This window comes from Grus americana, chromosome 1, assembly GCF_028858705.1.
Source record: "Grus americana isolate bGruAme1 chromosome 1, bGruAme1.mat, whole genome shotgun sequence".
Lineage (NCBI taxonomy): Eukaryota > Metazoa > Chordata > Aves > Gruiformes > Gruidae > Grus > Grus americana.
The window spans coordinates 75,892,632-75,905,283 of NC_072852.1; the positions used below are offsets into that span (position 1 = coordinate 75,892,632).

Genomic DNA, 12,652 nt, shown 5'->3' on the forward strand with positions numbered 1-12,652 from the left:
GAACTCTCCCTGCTGAAACATCTGGCTGGGACACTGGCAATCAGAAAGCCCTTGCTTTGCAAGTACCTGCTTCTTCCCACTGGAATCACCAAGATTATTTTAAAGAGGTTTCCCACTGAATATGGAGGGTAGCTTTGTTTCCAGTGCGGTAGTGATCTCTGTAACTTCTTTCATGTAACTCCTCCTTCCTTTGGGACATGCAAAAATTCATTGGTGAGATCAGCAGCAATATGATGAATGGTGGCCAAGACAGACCATGGACTTACTTCAAGAAATAGTACATCCATCTTGCTAGATTCAGAAAAGCTTGAGTTGCTGTTGCATTTTCAATCATAAACTGGGAAATTTAATTGGTATCCTTTCATAACGTTGTTTTTTTTTTTCTATGAAGCATGACAAATAAAAAGGAGCTTACTTGATTAAGAAGGGAAGCCTTTCAGTGAAGGAGTTTGGACTGTGAGGCAACAGGGCACACAAACTAAGCTATCCCTCAGCCATCCTTGATTTACAGGAACTGAATGCTGAAGAACAGATGTGCATTATTTTTCTGCTTTAATGTGCAACTCTCAAAGCAAATATGTGCAAGAGAAGAGATGAGGCTAGAAGTGAATGAAGGTTTGTGGGTAAGAGAAAGTAAAAAGCAAAAAGAGGAAAAACAAGACAAGACTCAGGCTAAATTTTTAATAAGGAGCATTTAGAAGCACCTAGTTTCTTCTGCAAAGCCAGTGAATCTTTAATGCAAAAATTGCTTTGAAAAGGCAATTATCCCAAAAAGAAATTACTCTGCTCTGCAGCGGGACAAAATTTAATAATTAAAGTGCACACTGAGAGATTTTACTGCTATTTTAAGTACTTTCCTAGTGCAGCCTCAACTATGAAGATTCAATTGTCCCTTACGTAAGACCAGCAAGCAGTTCAAACTAAAAATGCCTGTAAACCAGGCTGTACTAGAAATTAGACTGCCTTTAGCAATCACAGGCAAAAGCAGATTCTCCAGGAAGACGGGTGGTATCATTCTGGGGAGAATAATGCAAAGACAGAACTTTTTAAAAATAAAATACCCCAGGTGATCTACAGGATGAAGGCATTAGCATTATATATAGCCCAGTTGCCCTGCATTTCCTGATCTCTTCTCAGGGCTTGACTTTTCATCTTTCATGGGGCAGAGGGCCAGGCTACTAACACATTTACTTGTGGTGATGGTAATATGATGATACCTAGGAAGGAACACAGGTTGCTTCATGTGCAATCTCCAATAAGTAGCAATGGAGCAACCAAGAATCCAACACAGTGACATCCTCCGTAGTAGTTTCTCTTATTCTTTGAAGGGGTTAATAGACTATGAACATGTCTCTTTTATATCCTCTTCTTCTGCCTTATTAAATTACTTGAGGTAGGATGCCATGGTAACATGCTAGAAAAGGAACTGACATTCATGCATGACAGAAGGATCCAGTGCACAAGTCAGAGGAGGGTCTGAGGTGATGTAGTGGCTGTCAGCACAGGAGTGAAAGGGGAGAGTGCTGCTAAGACACATTGCAGTTGCAACACCAGAGGCGCTTTGTTTCCCTGACATCTGATTCTCAAGTGGAAAGCATGTGGTCTTCCATCAAAATATTAGAAACAAATGCAAAATAGAGTGTTAAAAGAAAGGGAACTAAAAGCAAACACTGAAGAAAAGCTTAGGTAGAAGAAGAAAAAATACTGAAGAGCATAAGAGTTCAAGAGTATTAACAAAAGACAGAAGCCGTTTGCACAGCAATCGCGTAGTTTCATACTACTTTCTCACACACAACTCTTGTAGTTACATTGCATTTGGCTTTCCTTTGTTCTGTGCTTTGAATTTATTCCAATCTTCCAAAATATTTTCATCTCATTTATTGAAGAAACCCACAACACCAAATAAAGGGGAAACTAAGCGGATCACTCATTAAAAAGCAAGGCGTGTACTCGGGGCTAGAAAGTGCCTGAAGGCACAATGCTAAGCAGAGGGTAGTCTTCAGGTAGCAGGAGGCTGGGAAGTGCTGTGACTCAGGCGCATAACTGACTCACCATGCCTCCCTTGCCGCTTCCTTTTCTCTAGAGCAAAGGGCTGGGGGCAGGAATTTTGTTTCAGTCTGTGCTTTTGTCACTGGGAAATTACTGCCCACACTGCAAGGAGTGAGCTGCTTTGCAGGGGCAGGGGAGTGAAAGCTTCTCCAGTCTCTGCTTCTCTGGGACTCCCATGATGCAAGGGAAGTTAATACCTGTATTTCCACATGACTGAGCACCAAGAGTCAGATTACTGCATCAGGCATGTTCTTTGTAGCCTTGCTCTCTTGCACAGAAACATAGGCTGAGTCACAGTTTGGCCATAAACTGCCCACAGTTTGTATGCTGAAAAATCAGTTGGTCGAGGTTTAAGTTAGTATAGTCACCATGGTCAGCTGAGGAGTGAATTTAGACTGAAGATGTCTGTACAAAGGAAGAACAGAGGTGAGCTGATGTTTTGGACAACAGGTATAACCCCGGCTGCTTTGAAGTCAATGGTTCAACTGCCTGTTGTTTACAGCAGGGTGAGGATTTCACCACAAGGTGTTTTTTTTTAATTAAGGTCTTGATTTTTTTTTTTTTTTCTTCTTCCTACATATTGACATGGTGCTACCCTTCAATCCAGGTCAATAAATAAAAGCAACACTCTCAAAGCAATTATATTAATGGCAAGAAAGAGAGACAAACTCACCGACAGCAGTTCTACTGCTGGGAAGGGTCTAGAAGACTTACAGCCATGAAAACAAATCCCTACTGACAGAGCTCTGGTAAGGCCTATGCTGTGCTGAGCTGTAACTCGCTCTGTAGAAACACCTGACAGCACTGACCAAAAAGGACACCCAGCACCTAGATTCAGGTGCTGCCTCTGTCCCTACTCCGTCTGAAAGCCAGATCAGCTACTGCAGTGCCAGAGGTGGAGTCAGGCATGAGCTGTGCCTTCAGGAGAGCCATGGCAAGTTGAGACTTCCCACCACGCAGACCTGCTAGGCTGTGGGAGCTTACTCAGGGAAGCAAGGAGGCCAGGGATAGTCTTTCGACCATGGCAGACCTCCCCATCCCTTGCAGTCAAGAGGGAGCATGAGGCCTTGCCACTGTTTCTCTTTCCATTCTGCACCTCAAAGCACCTCTTGAGCAGGAAGTCCCACAGCTCACACCCAAAGCACGTCTGTGCAACAGCACCGATGGCGCAGGAAGCCGTACGGGTCTGGCCCAGATGTGGGTCATCCACAGCTCCTGGTGATCGCTGGGGAAGGGGCAATCCTCCCATCCTCCCAGGGACAAGCTCACAAAGCACCCCCATTAAATGTAAGATGTTAAATTACTCCCATAGCTGGGCCTGCGTTTTTTCCCTAGCTCTCCGGGTATTGTTTGGCAGCCATCAGATAATTGAGCGCGAAGGCTAAGATAACATAATTTGAATAACAGCTAATGAAACACTCTGCAATTATTTCCAAATGTTTTATCTGTCTTCCCCCTCGTGCATGGTAATTGCAATTGCCTCCCTCTTACAGAAACCTCTAGGCAGGTGACGATACGCCAGAAGTGTACGCTTTTCATTTCGGTTTCTCCTCTCGCTTAATGACCTCTTAATGCACCTCCCTTTCCCTCTGCTGCAGCTCATCACCAGCTGGGTCTCTGCACACAGCCCATTCCCTGCCACGGCAGCCCATTTGCCCTTCTCCCACCTCCATTCAGCACCTGCCCTATACCAGTGTGTGGGGTTGATATGGCCATTTTGCACAGGAGCTCCCTGCAAGAAAGGAAAAGGAGAAAGATTAGGAAAGGGGAGCCACGACTGGAGGAGCAAAACTAGCTCGAGGATTTATGGAAGGATAGGACGCAATGCAATTTGCTGCCCCAAGGATGAGGATGTTCACAGGAGCCCCTGGTCTCACACCTTCATTCCCAGCCTTCCCCTCCGAGGCAGCAGCAGGTCCACAAATACTGCAGGTAAAATTATATCCTTTGTTGAAGCACCTGCATACTTGTGCAAAGACAGCAGTCCCTGTCCTGAAAAGAAGCTGTGACTTATAGCTGTACTCTTGAATTTTTCACCAAATTTAATTTTAGCTCAGTGTGATGAAATCCTTGCCCACAGAGACATCTCAAAAATAGACAACATAGCTGGCAAAACATAACTCAGGTGTTTATTTATAACAGCTTCAAAAATTTTCACCTGCAGCTTTACAGGTGGAGGATTTAACCAGCCGGACAAAGAATTATTGGGAAGCTCGATGTTTATCTGGCTTTAGCTAATCTGTTTCAGATAGTCAAACTCATTATTGATAGGAGTAAAGTTTGAACAGGCAGTATGGGAACCACCAGCACAAGAAACTGATCTCCAGCCTGCCTGGAGGCAGAGCCAGGAGAGGGTGACTTCCAGTGCCAGCCAGGTGGGAAAGTTGTGTCCCATCTCCAAAAACACTGCCATAAAAAGGGCAGGGACAGCACTGGAGGCAGGGCTGATGAGGGCCATGCTGAACGCCGCCAAAAAGCTGGAGATGGTGCAAGTACAATTGCAACAAAGGAAAGTAGTAGATCAGGACAGTGTATTTTTAACTGAGTTTATTACTTAGTTTTGTTTGGGGTTTTTTGTTTGCTTGGTTGGTTTTTCCCCCCCTAGAATTTACTACCCCCTAGAAGGAAAACAATTACATCTTCAGAAGTGCCATCTGAGTGGTGGGGGAATGACACAAGGAAGACAGAACTAAGATGAATTTCTGTTATCATCCCTGGAAACACAGAAAAGACTTACTGGAAAAGTAGCTGAATTCAGATGAGAGACCATGTTTTAAACTGATGGCTCAAAAGCGTTGTTGGAAGCGTATCTAGAACTCCGTATGAAGCAGTAGGGTTTAATTCTGTAATATCCAAACACAATCCCAATCGCAGGCCTCACCACAAAAATCTGCTTCACAATGTCAGGGCTCTCACTTTAGTGTGCAGTGAATTGTCTCCCCAGTACTTTTGATTCACGTCTGCAATTTGGTTGCTAGTTTAACCTATCTGTAGCTATCCAGTCTGTAGAAAGAGCACATCTAACTAATGCTGTGCTACCTAATAGTGTTTTCTGTAAATAGCAAACCCAAATGAGGAAGATGACGCATTTCTGTATGACTAGTGGATCTCAAGTTCCGACATGATGTAGATTTTATGCAGAGCTGTTAGATCCATCTTTACAGAGAGTTACTGATTGATAGACTGGCCTGGTCTCTAGTAAATTGCCCATAGTAAATTAAAATATTGACAAAGGCTTAATTAGCTCCAATTTCCTAGTACTTGATGCTAACATGTAGAGGCCAGGAAGGGATTTCTAGTCCTCTACAGAGAATGTAAAGCTGTTTATGTAATAAGCAAAGGGCGCTCACTGGCTGTAAGAGGATCTCTCTCAATTTTGCAGCAAACGCAATCTAAATAATGGGGTAATATACCAAGTAATATGAAATAAAATGGGGCCAACGTGTCTATGGTGTTTTGCCACAAGACCCTGAGAAAAGATCATGGACAGCTTCACACATGCATACACACCCACACACACTAAAAACCAGCTCCGTGTTCTCCTCAAAAACCATTCGTCCAAATGGAGAGAAAGCTGTGACTACAAACACAGCTTGATGCAGCACAGTTTTTTACAAGGACTGCAAAATCAACACATCACAAAAGCTTTCACATGTGGAAAAAGACATAACTGTACACTTAACAGAGCAGTGGGACACTTCTCCTGAGAAAGGGAGTTACCTTGGATGGGTATCAGTCAGTTGAAAGACAGTTTGACCTCAGGAAATGAACTAGGCTGGAGAGTTATAAGAAGTAAAAACTTCTGGTTTACACAGAGTTTCTAGGAAGCAGTAGCTTACTGCATCTTGCAAGGTAATAAATCATGTCTTCTAGAGGCAGGTATTGAGCGTGATAAATGCTCTCAAGATCTCTAAAGCACTTGAATGTCTTGGTGTCGCTGAACCATGCTGGAACAATCAGTGAAACCTTGTACCCATTACAGGCTGACCTGGTACCTCTGGAACACATTTGGGATTAAAAAAAAAAAAAAAAAAAAAAAAAGAGCTCTTTAAAAAGCATTGTGTCTTAACACTTATTTTTCAATGCAAAGCAAAATGTACCAAGTTACAATTTTAAGACAGTTCAGGCTCTCAGAGAAAGCAATCTTCTTAGGCCACTATGCTGGTATTATCAGCCTTTCCAGCAATCTTTCTGGCCCTCCGCACACCCAGCTCCCAAAGGCAAGTCCCGGTCACACACAGGATGCAACATGTCAAGGATATGCATTTAGAAGGTTCAAAGGAAAATGCAAGAGTTCCTAATGTGAAATAGATAGAAAACCTAAAGAATGGATAATAAATGCATAAAAAGCTGATGACTAGATAATTGGTTTCATTAAAAGATAAACATCCCTCTCTCCTAATGACATTACTGTTGATATTACTCCATTGATACCATCCAGCTTATCATAACCCCTTTATATGACTGTGGAGTCACGTCCTGCCTTCCAAAAAAGTGCCTGCCTTATGCCTGCCTAGAAGAAAGATCAAAGAATCTTGTTCATGACCTGAGCTCTTCAGCCATTAGCCAGCACTTTTCAGCATGGCCTGTAAGTGACAGATAGCTACATCTCATCAGGGAGAACTAGAAAAATAAATTGTATCAGGAAGAACAATAACTATTCAAAAAATGGGTATGTATATAGAACAAAAGAGAAAAAGCATTAGTATAAAATACATTTTCCCCACACATGATAACACTAGGCAGAAAAAATGGTTGAAAACCATTTCTTTATTCTATTTCCTAGCTTCACAAGTGATGTGAAAAATCACTCCTCTTCAGAAAAAGAGTCCAAGATATGTAGGACAATGGAATATTTTGGCAGAACCCAGTTAGACTAATATGTCTCCACATAATTTTAAAGTCAGAGAAGAATACTTGCAATAACATGAATATATAAAAAATTTTAAATACTGGGAAAATGTTAACTGTATTTTCATGAGAGATATTTTCTCTGCTATTATAAAGGGAGGATTACACAGATGTAATAATGATATTCCCTTTATAACTGTGATTAATACTCCTTTTATCATAACTGAAAAATTATCTGTAATAAAAACATACACAATTTGCCTTTTGTGCATTAAGAAAGCTTGTTCATAATCATAATTTAAACTACACTCCTCCAGAAAGCAGTTTGTTAAGCGAGGTTAGCCAACGCCAGGCAGGGAAGCAGAATGCGCTGCTCCCATAGCATACATATATGCCCCAGAACAGTTACATCCATATTCCCTGAACTCAAAACCGTGCAAGAAAAGCAAGATGGCATTCACAGATAGTGTTTTGTTCCAAAGGAGATTGACAATCGCAAGACCTTGTTATGATCTTAACTGACCCAATTGAAAATTCCCAACAAGCTTTCACCACACTCTAGATTGACAGCTGCTAAAATGATGGACAGAAAAGCAGTAAGTCTTAATTTCAGTGCTGCAAAACTGGGTAACTGCTTTTGCTGCTTTGGATTCACCTTAAAGATAGTATACGTCTCATCTAACCAATACAAACACTTCCTCTGCTTTTGCACAGTAGTAACAGGACTAAAATATGAAGTATCTCAGTCTGAGTTTTGTAGGGGTTTGCTTGGTTTTGGTTTGGTTGTTTTTTTTTTTCTGTAAGAACACAGGAGGAAGCTTCCTAAACTTATTCAGCATTTATGCTTACTGGCCCCAGTGCATGCTTGCAAGTCAAGATTTGCTGCTGTGTTTTAGGATGAAAACGTTAGTGCAATGAGAATGTAAAAAGAGCTTGGCCACATTATTATCAGATAATAACTTGAACAACACACAAGATAATCTAAAACCTAACGTAGCTCCAGCTGCAGAGTCTTGTGCTGTATATTCTGTCTAAACATTTCAGTGCATCTCCAGCTGCTGAAGGATTAAATAAGCACCAGTAATGGCACATCCGCAAAAATGCCTCAGTTGATTTCAGAAGCATCCTATAGCTTCTGGTTCTCTCAGCACTCTAGCACTTTGCTGCAAGACAAGCAGAAATCTGGTGTATTCTAAGCTTGAATGTTTTTGAAACGATCTGGATGTTCTGAGATTTGTACCAGGGCAGTCCCCATTGACCAAAAGCAGCTCCCGCAGCCCCCATGGGTCATTCCTAGCCACTGCATAATTAAAACAATCCACCTGCTCCAAAGCCATTTCCTCAGCTGCAGAACAGTACACACACAGATGTGATCTGTTCCTATTACAGCAACCCTGTTTGGGGATGGCGTGGAGGCTGTCACACTCGCTGCAGTCATTCTGCCCATGAAGTTCAGTAGAAAACATTAGGCACAAAAAAATTCCAGCAACTCTTTCCCTCGAGTTACAATAAACTTGCTTCCAATTTGTTGTCCAGCCATTGCTAATTTCATTATCATTTCACACACGGTAATGAGACACATGCTGGTCACATGACCTTCCTCCTTCCCTCTGGGGCCTAATGAATATATATCATACATAATTAAGAAGGGTCTGTTTTGGCATACAAATTCATTAGTGTTTTAATATAAAAATGCACAAAAGGAGAATTAATTTTTCACGACAACTAAAATAACCCTTTCTGCTAAAAATGTGACCACACTGAAACCATCTATTTACATGTCTTTGTTTTCTAATGAAGTCAGCATTTGAAAGTCTCCAGAGCGCACCACTAAAGACGAGCTAAGTATTTAGAAAATGATGGTGTACAGTTTTTGGCAGATTTCATCCAGATCTCATAATGTTTCCTAACACTCTGGCATAACTGACATGAGTTTCTCCTATTAGTGCAGAAATTTCTCCTCCTCCAACAGTTTGTTATCAACATTTGAATTGGAAGCTGTAGCTTCAGTTCAAATGCCGCATCAAACAAGCTGATAAGGCAGTCATTTTTTATTTTTAAGGTATAATTCAAGTGCAGCTATCACTGTAGTAAGGATCTCCACAGCATCTAAGAAATCAGCTGTTGATTTGGGCTTCTCAAATTTTTAGGAGGGAAAAATGGAAAAATGGGAAGTCTGGAAAGTTATTTAAAGTGCTGATGGTGACTTTGCATTTTAACCCTTTCATGCTTGTTATGAGGATTTCTTAATACTATATTAAAATGTAGCATCCTCTGCTAGGGCACACACAAGTCTGGTAATGCTGTTAGCATTCCAACAGCCCAGCACTTAATAATCAACAGAACTGTTTTGGATATGACCAACCCCACAGCAAAGGCTCAGGGCAGCAAAAGCTCAGTCTGACTTATGACTGGAAAATGAGAAAAATTCATATGCTTTCTGTGAAAATCAGTAAAAAATCTAAACCTGGTATGTCAGGAGATTTTTTTGTACCCTTGGAGTGGGACACCCACCTCCAGTTTTGCTGGCCTTGAATTCTAGATATTTTTACATTTTCACAGAAACACAGAATCAGTCAGACTAGAAGACACCTCAGGAGACCAGCCTCCTGCCCAAGGGTCAACAGTGAATTGAGACCAAGTTGCTCCAAGTCTTCCAGTCAAGTCTGGGAGATCTCCAATGTCAGGGATCCACAGCCTCTCTGGAAAACCTGTTCTTGTCTTCACAGTGACAAGACTTCCTTATCTCAAGCCAGAACCTTCTCTCTCCCAATTTATGGCACGACCATTGCGTCCTGTCCTCCTGCTTCCATAAAGCACCTGACTCCAGCCTCACTGTAACCTCCCTGCAGGGCCGGGCAGGCAGCCACCAGGCAGAGCCCCCCCTCTCGTCAGAGAGCAGGGTCACACAACTCTACAGGGACGGGCAGATTCTTCAGGGATCCTTGCTAGAATGATGACACAACAGTGGTGGTGATACGATCAAACCTGTATTTTAACCTGGACGAGGTCACTTTAGCACATTAACATTTAACGCATACAGAGCTTGCACAATCTGCAGAAGAAGCAGGTGCTGGTGGAGGTGCCCCGGTTGACTTGGGCGCCTGGGACCCGCTTAAACGTGACCAGCTCACCCACGGCTAATGGCCGCTTGCCCCACAAGATGGCGCACCAGGGGTGAGGAGTTAGGGGGCACCAGCCACAAGCGGGCGGGCTCCAGCTCCCAACCACCTTTGTGGCCATCCACTGAACGCCGGCCAATTTATCAACATCTTTCACTTTAATTAACAGCTTTTCTTCTGCAAGCATTAAGGAATCATTTCTGAAGTACTAAAAGTTGTGATCAAGTCCTGCTTTTCCTGAAGGCCCTTGATTCCCAAAAGGACTCTGGGCCAAGAGTTCACTGCTTTCAAAAGGTCACCTGCAGCTGCCTCTCTCACAAGTGCTGCTGTTTTCATCGGTCTCCTCAGCAGGGCGTTACACAATGCAGGAGGCAATGAAAGCTGAACGTGCCCAGCCAGAAGCACAGGATTTTAGGACAATGTGAACTCAAAGCTGACTGAGCTGGTAAAAAGCACCTAGATAAGGCTGTGTGTCTCCAGTGCCTTGTTTCACTGCCCTTGCCAGTCACCTAAAAGTGCTGAAGCACCATAAATGCTTCAGGACACTGTTTTTGAAGGCATGAGCAGTAACAAGTTTTTTAATACAGGTTTATGAAGACATACACTGTCTATTTTAAAAGAACTCTCATAAATGTTCTTCACAAAATTCGAGTGCCTTTATGCTCTGCAGTAAGAAAATGAAATTTAAGAGGCTGGGTTCAAGAGTGCAAGATGTGTCCTTTGCTACCCCTGTAAAAATACTACCTAGTTCTGACTGAATTCGAGCCTCACTCAAGAAAGGCTTGGTACTTTTAGGCCAGCAGCTACATTTTCCCTGGACTCCCTCTACCCTTAGCATCCCCAGCTCCCAGATGCAGCGGCTGAGCAGAGCTCTCCCTCCTGTGCCCGCTGCCTCCCGGGGCACTAGAACTGCTGCAAGATCATCCCTCTTGTACTGCTGTGCCACACAGAGGCTGGAACAAGGGGGCTTCCCGGGATGGACAAAGGACAAAATCTTGAATGGAAGGAGTAGCAATAGAGGAAGTAATTTAGGACAGAGCTGAGGAAAGCTATGAATTCTTCAGACGGGGATGAGAGATCTTTGGGCAAGGAGGCTGGAAATGGGATCAGATAGTAGAAGACCAGACAATACAAACAGTGGCTGATGTGTAGTAAAAAGGTAGGAATCAAGATGGGAACACAGGACAGGCTCTTATAGCCTTGTCCGCTTCCCCATGGTTGTTTAGTCTGAAAAGGTGCATCTATTCCACATATTCCCACTTCCAAAGACCAGAGCTCTCAAGATCCTAAGAGAGGCTGGGAACAAGTGGTCGAAGATGTGAAGATTCAGATGAGCAAAAACTGTAACTGGGACGAGGAACTGCACTGGTACAAGCAGACACTGCTGGAGTTGAGGAGACAGCCTCTCCTGAAGGCTTCTTCCTCTGGATAGAAACCAGGTCCCCAGAGCTGCCAAATGTATGAGCTATTGGCACCTATCTGTGAAACTCACTGCTATGCTGTGCCTCCTCCAGCACCTCCTCACATATTAGATGACAGTCTGCTACTGCCGTTTTTTACTCAAGCAGCAGAGTCTGTAATGTGGATCCAAAGATTCAGCCCTGCTGATAAGGAAGGTAATGCAGTAACACACACAGATTTTTCACCTGCTAATGCTTTCAAGAATCTAGAAAAAAAAATAGGTGAAAAGTTGAAGAATGCATGGTAGGATCCCTATTTTGATGCAAAGAGGGTGTTGAATACATTTAGGGAAAGCTGCATCACCTTTTTTTTTTTTTTGTTATTGAGAAAGGAGTAATCACGGATGAAGATAGACATTGAGTGCTCTAAGCAAATTCAACATACACCTACCTCCCACTAGGAGAATTCCAGCAGAACCATCCAGCTCCTGCCAGTAAACCTAATATATCTGGAAGACAAATGATGTGTGTAACTATGTTATAGTCATAACACATAGCATTCATCCCACCTAACTTTGGCTAGCAATCCTAAAAGAAGCTGTTCAGATTCCCCTTCATGCGCAATCACAAAAAATTTTGCCTGATCCTAATCCTAATTCTTCTCTTTATTAAAAAAAAAAAAAAGTTCAGATTAATCAATCACTAAATTGTCCCATCAAGTGTAAAGGAAAAGAGGATGAATAACTAAAATGTAGTTGGTCCAGATTAGGTGAGAAATATTTTACCACCAACCACTCTTGAACCACTGTATGCTTTCAGTTCCTTTGTTTTACTATTTGATTTCCCATCAAGAGCACAACATGAAGCTTGAAAACATGTGTTAAAATGATTGCAGAATTTATTTAGAATCACACATTCACCAGCCCCTTGTAAACTGTGAGCAGAAAAGATTAAATTAATCCTGTTGGATGTACTGAGGAAAACAAAAATTAAATTGGAAAACAGAAACAGCAGGGAAAAGCAGTTCATGCACTGGCATCAAAATGTTCAGAGAAAAGTTCTGCTACTTAAAAGTAGCAGAAAATGTATGATGTTGTCCTTTCATCAAATTACATAGTACTTGTATAGTAGAGAGGGACTGTGAAAATTAAGATGCTATTGGGAGAGTAAAACCCAGTGACATGTACAATAAAAAAAAAAAAAGACACCAACCACTCTATGAGATAAATG

General features: G+C 42.3%; 1 protein-coding gene across 3 annotated transcripts in view; it reads right to left on the reverse strand.

Moving 5' to 3' along the window:
* The window catches only part of LMNTD1 (lamin tail domain containing 1), a 208,650-nt gene that overhangs the window by 87,735 nt on the left and 108,263 nt on the right, over window positions 1-12,652 (reverse strand). The window lies entirely within an intron of this gene.